Here is a 20,306-nt window from a genome sequence, read left to right as displayed (position 1 = left end):
CGGCAGGAATGTTTAAGTCCTGAGGCTGCAGCTGTCGCCGAGGTGCCTGTGACTACGTGGGAGAAACTGCGTGGTGACTGCTTGGGAAGGAGCTGATTTCTTAGTGATATTTTTGCCTCCAGCCTTCTCTACTCTCTATAGGCAAAATAACTTCCGAAAGTTTTCTGATAGCTTAATTTCTTAGCCAAAAGATTGTCAGAGGAATAAAAGAGAAGCATTGTGGTAGCTGTCTATCGCTAGGACTGTTAAGAGTGAAGAAGTAAAGAAACACAGGAGACTCTCTGGTGCCGTCATTCACCTAGTTAGAAGACTTAACTTTCTTTGTATCCATTTGTCTCTGCAAAGGAAATCATAAAATGTCAAAACCAGAAGTAAACAAGAGCCATTACTTCATAACCACCTTATGCTTTGGCAAACCTCAGAGGACATTAAAGCTTATGCTTTGCAGAGAAAAGTGTCCAGCACTGTTAGGTTAGGTAGCTTGAACCTTTTGTCCCTGAGGATTCAAGCTCATTTACTTTCCTAGGTCATAAACCTTCAGCAAGAGCCTCAGAGGTCCAGGCCCCTTGTCTGATCTTTCCAGTCGGGGTATCAAGGGCCTCACTCTCTGAAGCCTTGGCGACAGCACTGTCACCCTTATGTGTACTTTAAGTGAGAGAAGGTTGGACAAGTTTGTACTTAGAATTTGTAAGACAACTACAGACATTCCTTGTTTATCGACAGAATTCAGCTCCTTAAACTAGGTTGTTAAATGCACTGGTCCCTAAATGAGGAATTGTATATAGTTTGTACACTACAACATTCAGAATAAAGAAATGGTCAAATGCAACTCCAACTTGATGACTTTGCTTCTATTTGCATACCTCTGACATGCAGCACTGTAACGTTTGACAGAATGTAAAATTATGTGCTGCACTATACAGTACAATCAGAATCAATCAAAGAGTACAATCAAAAAGTACAGGCCTGTATAAACAAGGTGTACCCTACAAAAATGACACCGAGTCTCTACCAACAAGGTGCACACAACTGTACAAAGGAAGAGGCGGTAAGTCCAAGTGGCGGGTCCTAAGTCCGAGTAGATGCCCTGGTCATCAGTCCACAAGTCGCTGAGCAGGTAGGTTGTTAGACAAGGACACCTGTGTTTTCTGACACATATTCTCTAGCATGGATACAAAAATCTAGAAGAGACATTTCAGAAAATGTCTGCGGCTTCTCTATTTTGTACCTACAAACCGGAACATGGCCTGGCACAGTCCTCCTCTTCAGCTCAGGCGGCACCCTCCTCGGAAGGCGGGCACAGCAGCATTGCGTTTCCATCCTGGTGAACGTTTCCTTGGAGATGCCGGGGGCCTGCACAGTGCTGCACACATTTTCTCTTCTTTAACGCCAAACGCTGTGCTCCACTCACTCAGGTCTTTCCCCTAGGATCCAACTGCTGGAAAATAATTGCTAGATCCTTTAAAAATTGCCATTTTTGCACATCAAATTGGTTAAATGTTGGCATTTTCTCATGGTTCACCTGAAAGACCCACAAAGTGAGTGCAGATCTGACGGCAGCTGGTTGACCCAGGTCACAGCTAGAGGAGGAGTGTCCCTCCTGTGCTACTCAAGGGCGACGTGGCCTCCGGTGGGCAGATGTATGGTGGCAGACATCACCACGTCTTTCTCCTCCCTAGGCATCTCTCCAGCTAGTGGCTGTCTCACCCACACACAAAGCAGCAAAGCCAGGCATGGTGGCGCATGCCTGTAATCCCAGCACTTGGGAGGCTGAGGCAGGAGGATTGTTGTGAGTTTGAGACCAGCCTGGGCTACAAAGTGAGTTCAAGGCCAGCCTGAACTGCATAGCAAGACCTTGTCTCAAAAAGACGAAAAACAAAGCCGCAGAAGCGAAACTCTTGGAGATGGTTCCTAACCCTTCCTGTTTCGAGCGTCACTCTCCCACCGAGGTGTGGAGTCCTGCATTCCACCGTGGGTTGGTGGCCTCCTCTTGGGTGGGGTGCCGAGGGGTGGGGAGGAAGGAGGTCTTCCTGGCCCAGTGGCGTCCTGAGAAACAGGCGTACTCCCTGCCGTGCTCCCCGTGTGCTGGCTTGGGTTGTCCACGTGGAAGTTCCTTTTTTGATCAGGAGCCTACGTACCTTAACACAAGGCATCACAGTCTCTGGAAGACGGGAGGCGGGATCTGTTGAATGCAGTGCTAGCAATGGTTGTCTTCGAGTGGGGTCCCCCAATCATCACAGCTCCACGGCCCGGATCCCTGGTGGCCTCCACACTTCCTCTCGGGCACTCACTACTTCACAGTGTACAAAACACCGGGTTAGAAGAGTCTTTCCAACAGGAAGCGGATGGCTTAGCAGAACGTTCCAAGTGCTCACACGCCCACGTGTCCCCAGTCCAGCACAGGTGATGAGGCGCCGCAGCCTCCGCCGAGAGCTCTCTGCCCCAGGACAGAGCTGTCTGCTCCTCGTTAGCTGTCTGCTCCCCTCCAGCGAAGCGTGCAGCTGCCGCGGCAGGTGACGCCAGGAGAGTGGCACTGCCCTGCACTTGCCTCCTCTGCGTCTCGCTGGCAATTCTCCCGGGCTTCTGCAGTGACACATATGTAAATCTATCTCTGCCGAGCAGGATGGAAGCGTTAGCGGGAACACATGCTCCACAGAGTCCTCTGCGGCTGCCGGTCCAGCTGGAGAGCGGGGACCACCTGGGGACCACACAGTCACATGCCGTCAGCCCCATCCTGATCCCTGGAGCCTGAGAGTCCGACCGGGGTGTCCTCAGGGAGGGGACTTCCCCTGGTGGGGTGACCTGGCCCCGTGCCCTTTGCCCAGACTCGCCGCCCGTTCCAGGGTTGTCTTGTCCATATCTTCCTCTCCCCACACCATTCACGTTTAGGATTTTTAAAATTATGTTAGAATATTCACCCTGACAAAGCCGTGCTCCTACCAGGTGGCTGAGGGGTCTGAGCTAACAGGTGTCACCGTGCTGACCGTGAGGCAGCTCCTCTCCGGGCCAGGCCCTACACAGATGATTCGGAGAAACATTTTCACCACACCGTTTTCCTTTGCTTCCACCGGTAAGGATTTCACTGGCCACGCTGTGCCAGTCAGCAGCACTCCCTAGTTACTCCGGCACACTGACTTCCGTGGCTTCAGTGAGAGAGAGAGAGACCCTGTCACGCACTGAACTCTGGGACAGGCACCTGGAATCTCCGTGAGCGGAGGTGCAGACCTTAGATACAGCTCCCTGCTCCTTGGGGACCCCTGCCTGGAGCAGAGCGGAGCAGGGAGGACAGTCCTGCTGGCCAGTGACCGCAAGCTCATTGGAGCTTTGATCACAGTGAGCTCTGCGCGTCAGCCAGCCAGGTCCCCGGAGCAAGAAGCAAGGAACGGCGTTTGCTGTGCCTCTGCTGCTGTGAGGTGCCAGGGCCTTATCCTTCCCACTTTACAGGTGAGGGAGCCGGTGACTTGCTCGGAGTCACAGGGCAGTGAGTGTGGGAGGTGCTGAGCCCTGACCAGCCGTGGCCGCACACGAAGACTTAGGAGTCAGGTGCGGCAGGACAGGGGCTCCAGCAGGGAGCAGAGCTCACTCAGCCACATGGAGCGGGGGCAGCGCGCCACTGAGAAATGACCCCTGGCTGGGACTGCCCCTCTGTGTTTCTTGCAGTAAAGGAAGTGCAGGTTAGAAGGCGCCATCTTGGCAGTCAGAATTAGCGCATGTGCTGGGGGGAGCCTCCAGTGCTGTGTGGGTCTCGGGCGTCTGCGGGACGTGGTTGTCTCAGGTCAGCCGAGCCCTAACTTGTGCTTCCTATTGACAGAATTCGTGGGCATCAGAACACGAAGGAGGACATCAAACATGTCCACGTTTCAGAGCCCATACTGAAGGAAATGAAACTTTTCTGATAAAATATTAATCCTACATTAATTTTTCATTACTTTTGATTCCTCCAAGCATAAAACAGCTGAGAAAAACAATTTCCAAAGCTAGAGGAAAATATCTTATACTTTTGGGAATCTATTTCTAGCCTAACTCTCTATTCTGGGTTTTGTTGAAAAAAAAAAGGAGAAAATTAGACTTTCATGGCTTTACAGTAGGAGTTTACTTTTTGGTGCATCTGGCAACTATTGAGCACCTACCGTGTGCCCAGCCCCGCTGCAGGACCGGGATGCTGAGGAAGGTAGTGCCAGTGGGCACAGTTTTCTCCACAGTTTTCACCACTGGTCACGGGAAGGCGTGGCTGGGGCTCAAGGTCGCACTGTCCCTGCTCCACAGAGCCGCCCCCCACCCGGCTTTCCCGGCCCGCTGCAGCCCATGCAGCTCTCCCTGACCCGTCCGGTCCGTGGGCTGCTGGCTCCGCAGGCCCGGGTAGCTCTCACTCTCCATCCTGCTGCTCCGCAGCGGCTGGGCTCCCCTCCCCCCCATCGGGGTTAAGACGGATCCTGGGTCTCTGCCTCTGGCGTCCTGACCTCACCCACTCCTCAGTGTCCCACAAACGGCAGAGCCCTCAGCTGCAACCGCCCTCCTCTCAGTGCTGGGGACTGAGCCCAGGGCTGCTGCAGTGTGCTGCATCCCCCGCCCATTCTTTGTACTTTTTTTGCATTTTGAGACAGGGGCTCACTAAGCTGTTAAGTTGCCTGGGTTGGGCTCGAACTTGAGATACTCCTGCCTCAGTCTCACAGATGGTTGAGATTGTAGGTGTGCACCACCACGCCCAGCTGGTTTTGACTTCTCACCTTACAAAACCCGCGCGGCACTGGGCATCACTCACTGCTCTCTCCTCGAACTCTCTCCTCTTGGCTTAACCCCACCTGCACCTGTCTCTCTTTTCCTCTGTCTGTCTAAGTCTCCCTGTCTCTCCATCTCTGTCTCTCTGTCTCAGTCTGTCTGTCTGTCTATCTCTGCTTCTCTCTCTCTATCTTGGTCCTGGGGAATGAATCCTGCAGCCTTTTTAATTTTTTTTCTTAATTTTGAGAAGGATCTCAGTAAGTCACTAAGTCATCCAGGCTGGGCTTGAACATGCGATCCTCCCACCTCAGCCTCCCAGGGTGCAGGCATTACGAGTGTGCGCCCCAGCCAGCTCCTCCTTTGGTTCCCTTCATCCCCAGGCTCCTCTGTGGCTCGCTTCCGTTCTGCACAGGCAGGCCTCCTCCTGTGCTGCAGAGCCCGCCGCTGCACCTTCCCTCGGCAGCCAGCTCCGGCCCTCTGGTTTCTGTTCCCAGACACCACAACAGCGCTGGCAGCCTCACGGCGTCCCGACCCCCGCGAGCTCGGGCAGAAGCTGGCCCTCCCTCACCGCCCCACGGTCCTTCCACCTCCTCGCGCGGTCCTGCTGCTCCCGTCTCTGGCCCGTCCACCCTCCTGGTCGGGGCTGTGCTCGGGACTCACAGCTCTGTGCACCGAGCGACCCCGCGATTCTGCTGACCTGGCGCTGAACTTGGAGCCACAGGACGGATGCTGCGCTTGTGCCACGTGTGCCAATGCCCCGTCGGACCCGAGGTGTCCGCCACCTGCTCCTCCCTGAGCAGTGGGACCCCAGACACCAGGCTGCTGGGGGACCTCGGGGCACCTGGCACGGAGCGGCCACTCCACGTCCTGCAGCCCCTTCGGACTCTGCGCCTGGATAAACCGAACCCCTCTTCTGCTCCCCACTGCCGCCTCTCTCGCCCACCTGCCCGTCTGCTGCTGGGAGCCGCGGTCCAGCTCTCCTCCCTGCTGCTCTGCGCTCGCTCCGCGGCGTTCCACCAGGCCTGGCTTTCCCTACGGCTCCTGGGCAGCGACTCAGCGCGCACTTCCAGGCCGCCTTTCCACGGACCCAGGGGGCCACCCAGGTTAGCAGTGACCCAGCCCTGCAGGAGGCCTTGGCTCCTCTGCTCCTCGCGCCCCTGCCCCGGGGTTCTTCCTTTCCCGCTCTGGCACCCTGGAATCATTCTGGACGCTTCCTCTTCTTTCCAACCCCCTGTCCTGTACAAGCACGCAGAAAAACCTGTGGCCTCGTCTTCTCAATGTGTCCCCGCCTCGGCCAGCTCTGCCCTGAGCTCCGGCCCCTGTCACGGCCCTTGCCCTTAGTGGCCTCCACCCCGCCACGCCCACCACCGCCCGGGCCCTGCACAGCAGCCCGGGGGCTCTGAAAACAGGTCACTCGGTGCCCTGCGGGCCTTCTTGTGGTCTCCCTCACACAGGGCCGAGTCCGGGCCCTCTAGCCCTGTGCGATCTGCCTGCGCCCTTCCTCAAGTCCGTCCTGGACGCCAGCGCCTCGTCCCTCCCCCATCTCCCATGCCCGCAAGCCTCGTCGCCGTCTCTCCTCCTCGGTTCCCTCCGCCCAGGGCTCCCTTCCCGCTGGCCTCACTCCCTCTCAGGAAATGCACGTGAGCGTGAGCACACCTCATAGCAACGCCTCCCTGGGCTCTGTGCCCGTGCCTGGAGCAAGTGTGAGTCACGTGTGCTCTCGACACGTGCTGAGTAAAGCCTGGGTCACCCTTCGTCCACACGGCGAACACGGCCACTCCCATCTTGTGGTCCCTTCGATGTCCTTAGAATCGCTTACATGTCCCATTCGGTTCTTCATGGTCAGACCAGGCCAGGGTCTTTCCAGGCTGGAGCCCTCACCCTGCTGTTCCTACAGCAGAGACCTCAGCATGAAGCTGGGCCATGCACGGCCTCTGAATGCCTTCGTGAGCTGCCCCGGCCGCTCGGTCCTTCGCTCCGACACTTCCTCTCGCAGCGCCATGCTGCGGTCACCCAGGGGGAGGAGCTCTAGAGCTCTCACCCAGAGGCCCAGAGTTAACCAGCGCTGTGCGCTCTAGGTTGACCATCAGGAGCTTCTCCCGAAGCTCCCCATCCCACCCCAGGACCACAGTGGGGCTCTGGGTGATTTACTCATCCAGAGCATCTATGGAGCTCCTTCTGCAGGCCAGCCGCTGCGCTGGAGAAGGTAGGGCTCTGTCAAGTGTTCTCACCACCAGCACAAAAACCGAATGAAAACCCCCAAGCAGCACAACAGCTCATGCAAAGGGCTCCGAGCCCTTCCTGCCGGGCTTCTCTGTGAGTGTTCTCCTGCCTCTGCCTGGGGCGGTGACGTCCCGCAGGGTCGGTGACTCACCTGCCTCAGCCTACACAGCACGTCCTCCCAAAGCTCCCCATCCCACCCCAGGACCACAGTGGGGCTCTGAGTGATTTACTCATCCAGAGCATCTATGGAGCTCCTTCTGCAGGCCAGCCGCTGCGCTGAGGAATACAGCCCAGGTAATCAAACAAGCCCCGGCTGGGAGTTAGCAATGCATGTAGGGAAGGTGGACGATCAGGTCAGTTGTACTGGTGCTGTGCGGCGGGGTGCAGAGGGGCGGGCAGCACCCTCGGTTGTAAACAGATGGTCAGGACGAGCTCCCGGGAACCTGGCCCCGAGGTGCTCAGGGCTGCCTGGCAGATGTGTGACTCAGTGACAGGTGGAACCACGTGGGAGAGCCACTGCCCAAGGACACCGGGCGTGCAGAAGCTGCTAGGGGCGGTGAGCACCCCTCTCTGCTCTGGTCCGCACTGTCCGTCCTGGTGGTGCCACCGCTTCTGAGCTGCCACAGAGCCCTCCCCAAGGCCCAGGAGGAGCCCCGGCCTCTGTCTTCCTGCCCAGGAGTTCCTGACCTTTGCGGAAGTGGCCCCACAGGAGGATGGCCATGAGCGGAGAGGAAGGAGGGAGGGGCAGTGACTCCACCACCCTGGACGGGTCCTGGGCTCTCGCGGGCTGAGTCCAAAGTCTCAGCAGTGGTGACGCCACAGCCGTAAGTGCGACAGCAGCTCCGGGGTTCTCCTGATTGATGAACAAGCACATCTCCCGTGCTCTGCCAAGGGATTTGGCTACTCTTCCGGCTCCTTTTATTCTCTCTGAGCTCAAGGAGCTCTTCCTACTTGACCATTTATCACGAGGAAGGCTGTGCAGCTGTCAGCTGACATGAGCTCTGTCTGTGGAGGCAGACAGGGTCCAGAAGAGTTCTGAGGTGCATCCAGGCCCCTCCTGGTGGTGCTGGGAGGAGACAAAGAGGGGACTGTAGGCAGGACCTGCCCTGCAGCGCAGAAAACACGGGTGTAGATGAGAGAGAGGAACCTGGCCTTGTACCCAGGCCTGCGGGCTGGGATCGGAGCCCATTCAGGCCACTACAGCAAAACGCCCAGACTGGGTGGGTTACAAACTATGGAAGTTTATTTCTCACAGTTCTGGAGTCCAACAGTTTAAGGCCACGGCGCTGGCGGATCTGTCTTATGGTGGCCCACGTCCTACCTTGTAGACTGACACCATGTCCTCACGTGTGGAAAGGCGAGGCTGTCCGGCGCTCTTTGAGGTCCACCCTGTGACTGGCTGCCTCCAGTCTGGGGTGGCCGAGGGACACAAACATCCCACCCCCGCGGCTTGGGAGGAACCGAGCCCTGTCCCCTTCTGCATGTGCCTTCTTGTGCTGCACAATAAATGACAAGTTCAGTGGCTGAAAAGAGCACAGGTTGAGCTCAGTCCTGTTGGTGTCGGCAGGGCTGTGGCAGGGAGCCTGACTCCACCTCATGGGCTCCTGGGACGCCTGTTCCCACGGCTCCTCACCTCTTCCTCCACCTTTGAAGCCTGCAGTGCAACCCCTTCAAGCCTGACTTCCGGCCCGGCTTCCACTGTCTCAGTACCTGCTCAAAGCCCATCTTCTCCCAGGGGTCTTTGTGACCACACTGAGGTCACCAGATGACCCAGGATGATCTCCCTTCTCAACAGCATGGATTCAGTCATGCCTGTAGCGTGCCCTTTGCCCTCCAGCCCCCAGCAAGGCATAGGAAGAGCACTCCGATGTCTTGGGGGCCATCAGTCAGCCCACCCTGGCTATGTCCGTGCAGAGAGACAGGTGTGTCTTGAAGATAAGGAGAGTTTTGTTCCTGTTGCTCGTTAAGAGAAGAAGAAAGCTGCCACTTCCTGAGCAAGGAGAGCGGGCGTTCGAATGGCTACTCACGCACGGTGCCCTGGGATTCACTCAGCACGCAGTGGCTGTGATTGTCAGGGTTCAGTTTCAACACTGGTTTTGGGACCTGCCCCGGGATTGCTGAATGCAAGGCCAAGTGTGTGGACAAAATACTAAGGGAAAGTAATGGGTTTAAAGATTCATATTCCAAGCTCTGGACACACACAATCAGGCTTCTAAGAGCGTCCCGAAGGGGAAGCTTCTCCTCTACAGCTGAGGTTGGCAGAAGCCCAGCGTGGGCACTCCAGTCCAGTGCATGTTTACTGCCGAGCCGCAAAGGACCTGCAGCTAGTATGCGGGCACTGATGGGAAAGAGGGATCTGTAAACTGGGTGCAGACATTGGGAGGAACCCGGCAGAGCTGGGAGCACCGAGCTCCTAAATTCTGATGAGATTATTTTGCCGGAGGAGATTTCTCCACGCTCAGTGGTAGAGGCGCCCTTGCTGTGCTGCTGGTTCTGCACAGCTGCCTGAGGAAACAGCGTGATGCCACTGCAGCCTCCAGCAAGATGCTGTGCCGCCCACCTTTGCCTCTAGGCCTGCAAGCAGGCTCAGCTCAGAAGGCTCCTAGAGGGGAGGTGCACAGCATGGCCCCAAGGAGTTCACGCTCCCAAAGGGCTTCTGAGTCATCTATCTCTGACAAGCAGAGGTCTGGGACACAGACATGAGGATGGGGTTTAAGGGTGTGGGATTCTGGTGGAAGGAACGTCAGCCTGGATTATGATAAATTCCTGGATGCAGGTCCATTGAGTAGTTTCTGGATTTAGTGTCACGGCTCATAGAGTTTAACAAGGTTCTAGTAGCTTATTTGGTTGGTTGGTTGGTCGCAATATGGATCAAAACAGGGCCCTCTGTGAATGAGCTGGAGATGCTGATATTCCTAGGTCTGTTGTTGAGGAGAGGATTCAGAGGCTCAGGAGGTGGGAATGCTGGAGTGGATTTTTCAGGTTAAACCTAATTCTCCACTCTGGAATAGTCCAGAAAACATACCCTTCTCCAACACCTTAAGAAACAGTTTCGTGAGGGAAGCCCTGGCAGCCCTGAGGAGCTCCATCCATCGTTGCTCTTCTCTGTGTGCCAGGCCTTATGGAGGGCTGCATAGGCTCGGCTGGGAAACTTAAAGGCCATGGGTTTAATTGGATCCCGGCATGACAGGGACCAAGTGGCAACCAAAGGCAAGGTGCACATACTTGCTGTGATGAACAGCAGAAGCAAAGCGACGATCATGACGATCTGACATGTGTAGAATGACGGCAGTGTCTTATTAGCCACAAGTGAAACAGACAGGGAGCCTGCTAAATTTTATTGGATTTATACGCAGAAAACTTTTAGGACAAGTGAACAAAAAGCTACTTCAAGTCACAGCCCCTCACCCAATTCCTAGATAAGTGAGTTTACAGACCCAAAGCCACTTGGGTGGAGGGGGAGCATGGTCACCCTGAGGAAGGACCCTGGTGCAGCACCAAAAAGTTATACTGTCCATCTTCCTCCTGTCCTTCCCCAAAGGGACCTAAGGCCTTTTACCAGGGTAACTGTACACTGGCAGAAGGGAAATGATCAGACATTTCGGGGACTGCTGGCCCCTGGTTCTGAACCAGCACTGATACCTGGGGACCTGAAACATCATTACAGCTGACAATTAGAGGCCTTTGGAGGTCAGGTGATTAGTGGTGTTTTACCCAAGGTCTGACTCCATAGGACCCACAAGAAGCAATTTCCTTTCAGCTGGCTTCAGCAATACACCTTTACTTTCCTACTGTAGGAGCACCTCAACTGTCCAGTCCTGAGTCACAGCTCTGCCCACAGGGGTCTTGAGTGACTTTCTCTCCCACACAGTGCCACACTGGCCCATTACACTGATGTCACTGTGCTGGCTGGACTGAATAGGAGGCAGCAACCACACTTGTTGGTCAATCATTTGCATATCAGAGGATGACAAATAAACCCAACTAAAATTCAAGGCTCTCTACCTCAATTCCTAGGAGTCTAGCATTGTGGGGCACATAGAGATATCCATTCTAGGGTGAAGGGTAAATTTTTGCATCTGCTCCCTGCTACAGCCAAAAATGAGACACAGTGCCTAAGGGGCTTGCTCAGATTTGGAGAGAACACATTCCTCACTCTGCCCATTCACAGAACTCCAAAAGCTGCTAATTTTGAGTGGGGCCTGGAACAAGAGAAGGCTCTGCAGTAGGTCCAGGCTGCTGCATAGGCTGCTCTGCCATGTGGGCCACACAGTCCAGAAGATCTGATGGTACCTGGGGGTCAGTGGCAGATAGGGATGCTCTTTGGAGTCTCTGGCAGGTCCCATAGGGGAATCACAGTAGAGGCCCTTAGGAGATTGGAGAGAGGATCTACTGTTATCTGTACGCCACTAATCTCCCTTTGAGAAACATCTCCTGGTCTGTTAGTGGGCCCACTGAGTTACAAGTTGGAGGTGCACAGCAATAGTCCATCATTAAACAGAGTGTTATATTCAGGATCAGGCCCAAGCATGTCTTGAAGTAAGTTACATGAAGAAGTTGCCCAGATGCCCATGGCTCTCACTCCCATTATATTACCTTCTGTCCCCCAACATGCACCTATGGCCTTGTAGAGTGTACTGTGGAATCAGCTGACAGAGGAAGAGAAGGCTAGGGCATTCTTCTGGTTTACAGATGGTTCTGCATGTTACGCAGGCACCTCCCCAAAGTGAACAGCTGCAACTGTAGCCCCTTTTCAGAACATCATCTAGTGGTGAAGGGAAATCTTCACAGTGGGCAGAACTTCCACCTGGTGGCACATTTTGCTTAGAAGAAAAAAATGGCCAGATGTATGAGTATATACTGATTCACGGGCTGTAGCCAGTGGTCTAGGTGGATGGTCAAGGACTTAGAAGGAACATGATTGGAAAATTGATGAGAAAGACATTTAAGGAAGTGGTATGTGGATAGACTTCTCCATACGGGTGAAGGAAGTGAAGATATTTGTGTCCCATGTAAATGCTCACCAAGGTGACCTCAGCAGCAGGGGACATTAATAATCAAGTGGATAGGATGACCTGTTCTGTGGATAGAAGTCAACCTTTTTCTTTAGCTTTCCTATCTCTGCCACAGTTGAACAAAATGGCCATGGTGGCAGGAATGGAGGTTATACATGGGCTCAGCAACATGGACTCCCACTTACCAAGGATGACTTGGCTACAGTCACTGAATACCCACTATGTCAGCAGCAGAGACCAACACTGAGTCCCCAATATAGCACCATTCCTTGGGGGGATCAGTCTGTGACCTAGTGGCAAATTGATCGTATTGAATTGCTTCCATCATAGAAAGAGCAGCATCTCATTCCTATGGGAACAGACACTTATGCCAGGTATTGGTTTGCCTCCCCTGCATGTAATTGTCTGCTTGTAGAATGTCTCATCCACCATCATGGTATTCTACATTGCACTGCTTTTGACCAAGGAATGCACTTCTTTCACCAAAAAGTATGACGGTGAGCTCAGGCTCATGGAACTCATTGCTCTGACCATATTCCTCTCTATCTAGAAGCAGCTGGATTAATAGAAAAGTGGAATGGCCTTCTGAGGATGTAATTACAGTGCCTGTTAGGTGGCAATACTTCTCAGGGCTGGGGCAAGGCTCTTCAAAAGGCAGAATCAGCACCCAGTTATGGTAGTGTGTCCCCCAAAGCTAGGACTCAGAGGACCAGGAATTAAGGGGGTGGAAATTACCATTACCCATAGTGACTCACTAGCAAAAGTTTTGCTGCCTGTTCCCATGACCTTTGCTCTGGCTTAGAAATCTTTGTTCCAGATGGGGAAATGCTTCTATCAGGAGGGACAACAATGATCCCATTGAACTGGATGCCAAGCTTTTCTCCTGGCCATTTCAGACCCTTCATGCCTCTAACTCAACAAGCTGAAAAGAGAGTTACAGTTGGCAGGGGTGATTGATCCAGATTACCAAGGGGACTTGTACTACTCCACTATGGTGGTATGGAAGAATATGTTTGCAGTGTGGGACATCCCTTAAGGTGACTCCCAGTATTTCCATGATCAGTGGGAAACTACAACTCAAACCAGGTAGGATGAAAAATGGTCAGCCCTTTGGGAATGAAGCTATGGTAAATGCAGCAGGTGAAGAACCAAGACTGGCTGGGGTGCTCGCTGAAGGCTAAGGGAGTACAGAATGGGTAGTAGCAGAAGGTAATTATAAATACCAGCTAGAATACATGACCATTTACAAAAACAAGGATTATAATTGTCACAAGTATTTCTTTCCTATTTTGTTAATGTGCATAAGTGTTTGTGCATAGAGACACATTAATCAGATATCTATTTTCTTTCTTTGTAACATAACATCGATTGACTTAAGTATTGTTAAATTTACATTATAGTAGTCAAGGTATAGAATGTCAGTAATCAAGGTATAGAATGCCAGTGAGCACCATCCACAGAAAAACTTTGCCTTCTGTTCTAGGGAGGGAATCGGTCAGTTTCTGTCTGTACACAGGATAGCTGTACTGCGCTGCTCAGAATCATGAACTTACTATTGGCTTTATGTGGAGGTTAAATATGGTTTGAGGAGATGAATGTGGGCAGCAGGTTGGAAAGGGGTGGGATATAGTGGTTTTGGTGAAGTTTCAAGTTGTTTGGCTTTGGAAGTTGCCCAGGGATGGGGGGCACACACTTCTGGGGTGTCAGCGTGGGTCATGGAGGCATTGCCTTGGGTTCGTGTCTGCTCCCTGCCCCTTCAGCTCTGGAATGCTTCCACTGTTTTGTGCGCCAGCTGCCATGAATGGAGCTGTCTTGCTCTACCATGCTGTACCACCATGAAACCAGCTGATCATAAACTGAAACTGTGGCAAGTTAAACCTCTTCTCCTTTACATCATGGATGTCAAGTATTGGGTCTCAGGTATCTGTGAGTCAGGTTGACTAGGGTTGTGTCTGATCATTAATTACAGTATGTCAACTTGAATGGACAAGAGATGCCTTGCAGATTAGTAAAGCACGTTCTGGCTGTGTCTGTGGATGACTGACAAATAGGCTGCAACCTGAAGGGGAAGACCCACCCTCGATGTGGGTAGCAACAACCAATAGGCTGGGAGCCTTGATGAAATAAAAAGGGAAAGAAGAAGGAAGTGGGCCTGTGTTGGAAGAGCTCCAGTCTTCAACCTTGCTCTTGCACACCCACCTCCAGCTTCTTCAGCCTCCAATGCAGATTCACACTGAGAACTCTGCAGCTCTATGATAAAGTCCAGGGTCAAAGGCCCTGGACTGTGCTGTATTCACCATCTCTCTGGTCCTGCAGTGTCTGTCTCCTTGGGCTGAGCAGCTCCTGGGTCCTTCAGCTCTCCATGGTACAGATGACAACTATGGACTCTTCTAATAAATCCCCTTTCATAATGACTCATACATTTTTATTGATTCAGTTCCTCTAGAGAACCCTAACTAACACCATTGTCATTCAAGATAGTCACTCTGAAAGGTTATGGTTATATTTTAATGAAGAACTCACTACTTAAAATCATTTTGAACTCTTTGAAATTGCCTTCTGTGCACCCATTAATACAAGCAATTGCTCATTCTTTGAGATGGGCTTTTATTATTTGGAAAGAAACAAAATGCTAGTGTTATGATTTGTGTCTAGATGTCCCCCCAAAGCCTAAAGCAGTCATGAGGCAGGCTTCTAGAGTTTATGATGGATTGATGGTCCAATGTTGGGATTATGGGTGTGAATGTTACACCCACCCTGGGGCAGACAGTTTGCATACAGTGTAAGGGAGGGAAGGAGGCTTGCTGCTGCTCCTCTCTTTTGCTCGTGTTGCTTTTGCTGTTTTCCACTACCATGAACTGTTGCCCTCTGCCATGTGCCACCCTGCCTTGGAGCCAGCCAAGTATGGACTGAAACCTCCACAAACTGTGAGCTAAATAAACCTTTCCTTCCTTAATTCTAGGTGTCAGGTATTTTGTTTCAGCAATGAGAGAAAAGTAACTAAGACAACTAGATTAAGCTAGATAATACTTTCTGGATAAAGAAAGGAAGGAAGGAAAGAAGAAAAGAAGGGAAGGAGTGAGGAAGGGTGGAGGAAGGGAAGGGAAGAAAGAAAGTCATAAAAAATTTGCATGACAAATTGGCTCTGAAGATTTCAAAAGAGAAATTCCAAAAGTACGTAATATTAACAAAGAAGTATTTTGAAGGATAATGTGGATTTAGGTGTATTGTTTACTAAACCATTTTATTTCTATCTTATATAATAAATATTGTTATTAGTTCAAGGAATTTTTAGTTAAAAAGAGAATTCTTACATAGATATGTCCAATGAAATCCAGTGGATAGTATTTCTTCATTCTCTTGTTGCAATGCATTATGGAAGTCATTTTTTACAAACTAGATCTTTTCAAGCCCATTATTTTTCAGGACCTCCAGGAAGGTAGTGGAATGGTGAGCAGCAGAGGAACAGCCTCTCTGATGTTTGGAATACAGACACTGAATATAGTGATGTGAGGAAGAGAAGGAGGAGGAAAGTGGGTCCTCAGGACCCCATAAGGTACTGAACTGAGAATTAGAGTCCACGGGGAGAGTGAAAAGAGGGACCACAATGTAGAGAAGGGAGGTGGCAAGTGGTGCTTTCTCCATGAGCCCCAGCTCAAGGTGTGGGAGGGGAAGTTTGAACCTGCAGAGGCACCTTGACTACTGGCAACACCAGAGGTCTCCACAGAGAAACACACCAGTGAAACGGAGTAGTAGGCACTGCAGACTTCAGTGGCTGCTGAGTTAGTAGGGCTCAGACCCCACCCCAGGAGAGGATGATTAGCTTTTAGCCAATTGGGAAAGAGGCCAATGGAAGTCAGTACTCAGAGCAGCTGTGGGTTGGCTCCACTTAGTGGTTCCAAGTGTCAGGGTGAGACACAGCTGAGGTCAAGCTGGCAAGATCCTGGTCAGGGAGATGAGTTCAAGATGGCAGACCTCACTTGAGGTATTGCAGGCTGAAAAACTTGGGTCCCAGCCTCACAGCCAGAAACCAGAGGCAGCCTGAACTTCAGTGGAACTGAAGGGTGAGTTTTGCTGAGATTATGTACCATCACCATAATTCTACTGCTGGCTTGTTGGGATCAATCAACATGGAGATAGCACAAAGGACATAAAACACCTGTTCACAGAGGAAATGGCAGCAAACATCCCAAGCATGGGAATAAAATTTGACACAAAGTTATTGAAGCATATAGAACTCCAATTAGCTCTGATCAAAAAATCTATCCCAAGGCATATAATAGGATTTCAACACAAGAACAGAATATTAAAATCTGTTAGAGAAAGAACAAATCATTTATAAAGGCAAGTCTATTAGAATTACAGCATACTTCTCAACACAAACCATTAAGTCAAGGAGACCTTGGAGTGAAGTATTTCAAGTCCTAAAAGAAAACAACTTCCAACCTAGATTGATGTAATCCATAAAGCTATCTTTCAAAATTGATGGAGAAATAACATACATCTATAAAAATAACACCTAAGGAAATTCATGACCACAAAACCTGCATTCCAAAATGTTTTGAAGGAAATTCTAGAAAGCAATAATGAATACTAAAAATCTGTGAATCCCAGTTGGATGAATCCACCAGGCAAGGCAAGTAATTAGATAGAGGGGAAAGAAAGGGAATGAACAACAGGAAAACAACATGACAAAGTCAATACATATCAATTATAGCGATCAATGTAAATGGTATCAGTTCACCAATCAAAAGAAGCATACTGGCACAATGGATCCAGAAGCAAGATCCAACAATATTCTGCATATAAGAAAAACATCTTGTTAAAAAAAATTCACAGACTGAAAGTCAAAGGATGAAAACAATACTCCATGCAACAGGAATCCAGAAAAAGAGGAGAGATAGAGATTGTATTTTCAGAAAAAGTGAATTTTAAGCCAAGACTGACCAAGAGAGACATAAAAAGTTACTACATTCTTGTTAAGGGAACAATCTAAGAGGAAGAGATAATAATCATAAATATATATGCACCAAATACCAGCATACCCAACTATATAAAGTAAAGATTAATAGACATGAAAAATCAAATAAGCATTAACACAGTTGTAATAGGGGCCTCAATACTCCATTGTAACAAACAGACAGATCACCTAGACAAAAAATCAATAAAAAAATCATAACTGAACCAAATTTTTGAACAAATGGACTTAGTAGATGTCTACAGAGTGTTCCACCCCACAACATCAGAATACACATTCTCCTCAGCTGCACATGGGATGTTCTCCAAAATAGACCACATACTAGCTCACAGAACATGCTTAAGTAAATGCAAAGAACTGAAATTATCCCATGTATACTATCAGACAATATTGCAATGAAATTGGAAATCAATGGCAAAAGAAACCACAAGAACTTCATAAACTTTATAAACTCATGGAAATTAAATAACACCCTCCTGAAAAACCAATGTGTGACAGATGAAATTAAAAAAGAAATCAGACAGTTTCTACAATTAAATGATAATGCCAATACAACATACCATAGCTTATGTGATACGATGAGAACAGCCCTATGTGGGAATTTATAGTTGTAAATGTCTATGTCAGAAAAACAGAGCAAGTTCAAATAAATAACCTAATGTTAAACCTCAAGGTTCTAGGGAAAGAGAGGCAAGTCAAGCCCAAAGCTCATACAAGGAAGGAAGTGATAAAGACTAAGGTAGAAATTAAAGCAACTGAAATTAAGAAAACAATACAAAGAATCAGTGAATTAGAGAGCTATTTCTTTGGAATATTAAATAAAATTGACAGACTACTAGTCAACCTTATCAAAGAAAAGGTAAGAAAAGACTCAAATCCATGCAATTAGGAATGAAAAAGGTGGAATCACAGTGAATCCTGCAGAAATCCAAAGATCCTTAATATGTACTTTGAGAACCTGTATTCTAATAAGATGGAAAACATAGTAGAAATGGACAGATTCCTGAATACATATGAATTATCAAAGCTGACTCAAAAAGATATAATGAATCTAAATAACCCAATATTAGTCAATGGAACTGAAGACATAATTAAAAATCTACCAACAAAGAAAAGCCCAGTTCCTGGTGGTGTCACTGCTGAATGCTACAAGAAATTTAGAGTCAATCTAATAGCACTACTCCTCAAACTCTTCAATGAAATTGAAAGGGAAGCAATTCTCCTAAATGCATTCCTGGAAGCAAACATTACTCTGATACCAAAACCAGAGAATGCCCCAACCCAAAAAGAAAGTAACAGCCCATCTCCCTAATGCACATAGATGCAAAAATCCTTAATAAGGTACTGGAAAACAGAATGCAGCAAATAATCAAGAAAATATTATACAATGGTCAAGGAGAATTCATTCCAGGGATGCAAGGATGGTTTAACATATGCAAATCAATAAATGTAATATACCATATTAACAAGGGCAAAAACCATACAACCATCTCAATAGATGGAGAGAAAGAATTTGAGAAAGCCCAACATCCATTCATGGTTAAAAAAAAAAACCCTACAGAAAATTGGAACAGATGGCCTTTATCTCAATGTGATAAAAGTCATCTATGATAAACTGACAGCCAACATCATACCAAATGGTCAAAACCCAAAAGCTTTCACTCTGAAATTAGAAATGATACAAGGTTATCCACTGTCACCACTCTTATTCAATATAGTTCTAGAAGCATTAGCCAGAGCAATTAGACAGGAGGAAGAAATAAAAGGAATAAAGATAGGAAAGAAAGAAGTTAAATTATTATTTGCTGATGACATGATACTCCACATAGAAGACCCCAAAAACTCTACCAAAAGACTTCTAGCTTTAAAAATCAAATTCAGTAAAACAGGTGGATACAAAGTCAACACTTAAAAATCAATACTGTCCTATACACAAATTACAAGTTCACTGAGTGAGAAATTAGGGAAGTCACACCTTTCATAGTAGCATCCAAAAAAAGAAAATAAAACCCAAATACTTAGGAAAATACTTAGGAATCAATCTAGCAAAGGTTGTAAAAGGCCTTTACATTGAAAATTATAGTTCTCTGAAAAAGGAGATTGAAGAGGATATCAGAAAATGGAAAGATCCCTTGTTCTTGGGTAGGAAGAACCAATACAATGACAATGGCCATACTCACAAAATTGTTGCACAGATGTAATGCAATTCTGATCAAAATACCAACAGCATACCTCATAGAATTAGATAAAACAATTCTAAAATTCATTTGGAACCAGAAAAGACTTAGATTAGAAAAAACCAATTCTGGGCAATAAAGGCAAGGCAGGAGGAACCACAATTCCTGACTTGAAATTATACTACAAAGCTACAGTGATAAAAACAGCATGGTACTGGCAGAAAACCAGACCCAAAGATTAATGGAACATGATAGAAGAACACAGAAACAACTCCAAACATACCCAGCCACCTTATCTTTGACAAAGAGGCCAAATACCTTCATTATAAGAAAGATCGCCTCTTTAATAAATGGTACTGGAAAAACTGGCTTTCCACATGCTGAAAACTAAAACTAGACCCATATCTCTTGCCATGAACTAAACTAAAATCAAGATGGATCAAAGATCTAAATATTAAAACAGAAACACTGAATCTGCTGGAAGACAGAAAGGCAGAGCTCTTGAAGATATTGGTGTAAGCAAAGACCTTATGAACAAAACCCAACTGCACAGGAAATATCACAAAGAATCAACTGCTGGGATCTCATTAAAAAGCTTTTTTTGCACAGCAAAAGAAACCAGCAACACAGTGAAGAGACAGCCTACAGCATGGGGAAAGTGTTTGCCAGCTGTTCCTCAGACAGAGGACCAATATCTAGAATACATAAAAAAACTAAAAAAAGCCAGACCACCTAAATTTAAAGACCCAATCCAAAAATGGGCATCTGAAATAAATAGACCAATAACAAATGCTGGTGAGGTGCTGGGGAAAAGAAGCCCTCTCCACTGTTGGTGCTAGTATAGACTGGTGCAACCACTGAGGTAATTAGTGTGGGGATTCTTCAAAAAACAAAGACTAGAGATTCCATTGACCTGGCTATTCCCCTTCTTGGTATCTTCCTGAAAGAACCACAGCCACATATGCACACCCATGTTTATAGTGGCACAGTTTGTAATAGTTAAATCTTGGAAACTGAAATGTCCATCAACCAGTGAATGGATGGAAAAGATGTGGTTTTTTTTTTTGTTTGTTTTACAATGGAGTATTACTCAGCCATAAAGGATAAACTTAACATATTTCTAGATAAATGGATGCACCTCAAGACCATATTCTTCAGTGAAATAAGCGACACATGTGTGTAAATATCACACAT

The 20,306-nt window shown here is 48.6% G+C and overlaps 1 protein-coding gene across 1 annotated transcript in view; it reads right to left on the bottom strand.

Annotated features, from left to right (window-relative positions):
* Slc35f1 (solute carrier family 35, member F1) overlaps positions 1 to 20,306 on the bottom strand; it is a 216,028-nt gene that overhangs the window by 31,373 nt on the left and 164,349 nt on the right. The window lies entirely within an intron of this gene.

This window comes from Chinchilla lanigera, unplaced genomic scaffold (genome assembly GCF_000276665.1).
Source record: "Chinchilla lanigera isolate Chin_1 unplaced genomic scaffold, ChiLan1.0 scaffold00035, whole genome shotgun sequence".
Classification (NCBI taxonomy): Eukaryota; Metazoa; Chordata; class Mammalia; order Rodentia; family Chinchillidae; genus Chinchilla; species Chinchilla lanigera.
The sequence above is the reverse complement of the archived record's forward strand: the minus strand, read 5'-3'. Positions and strand labels throughout refer to the sequence as shown.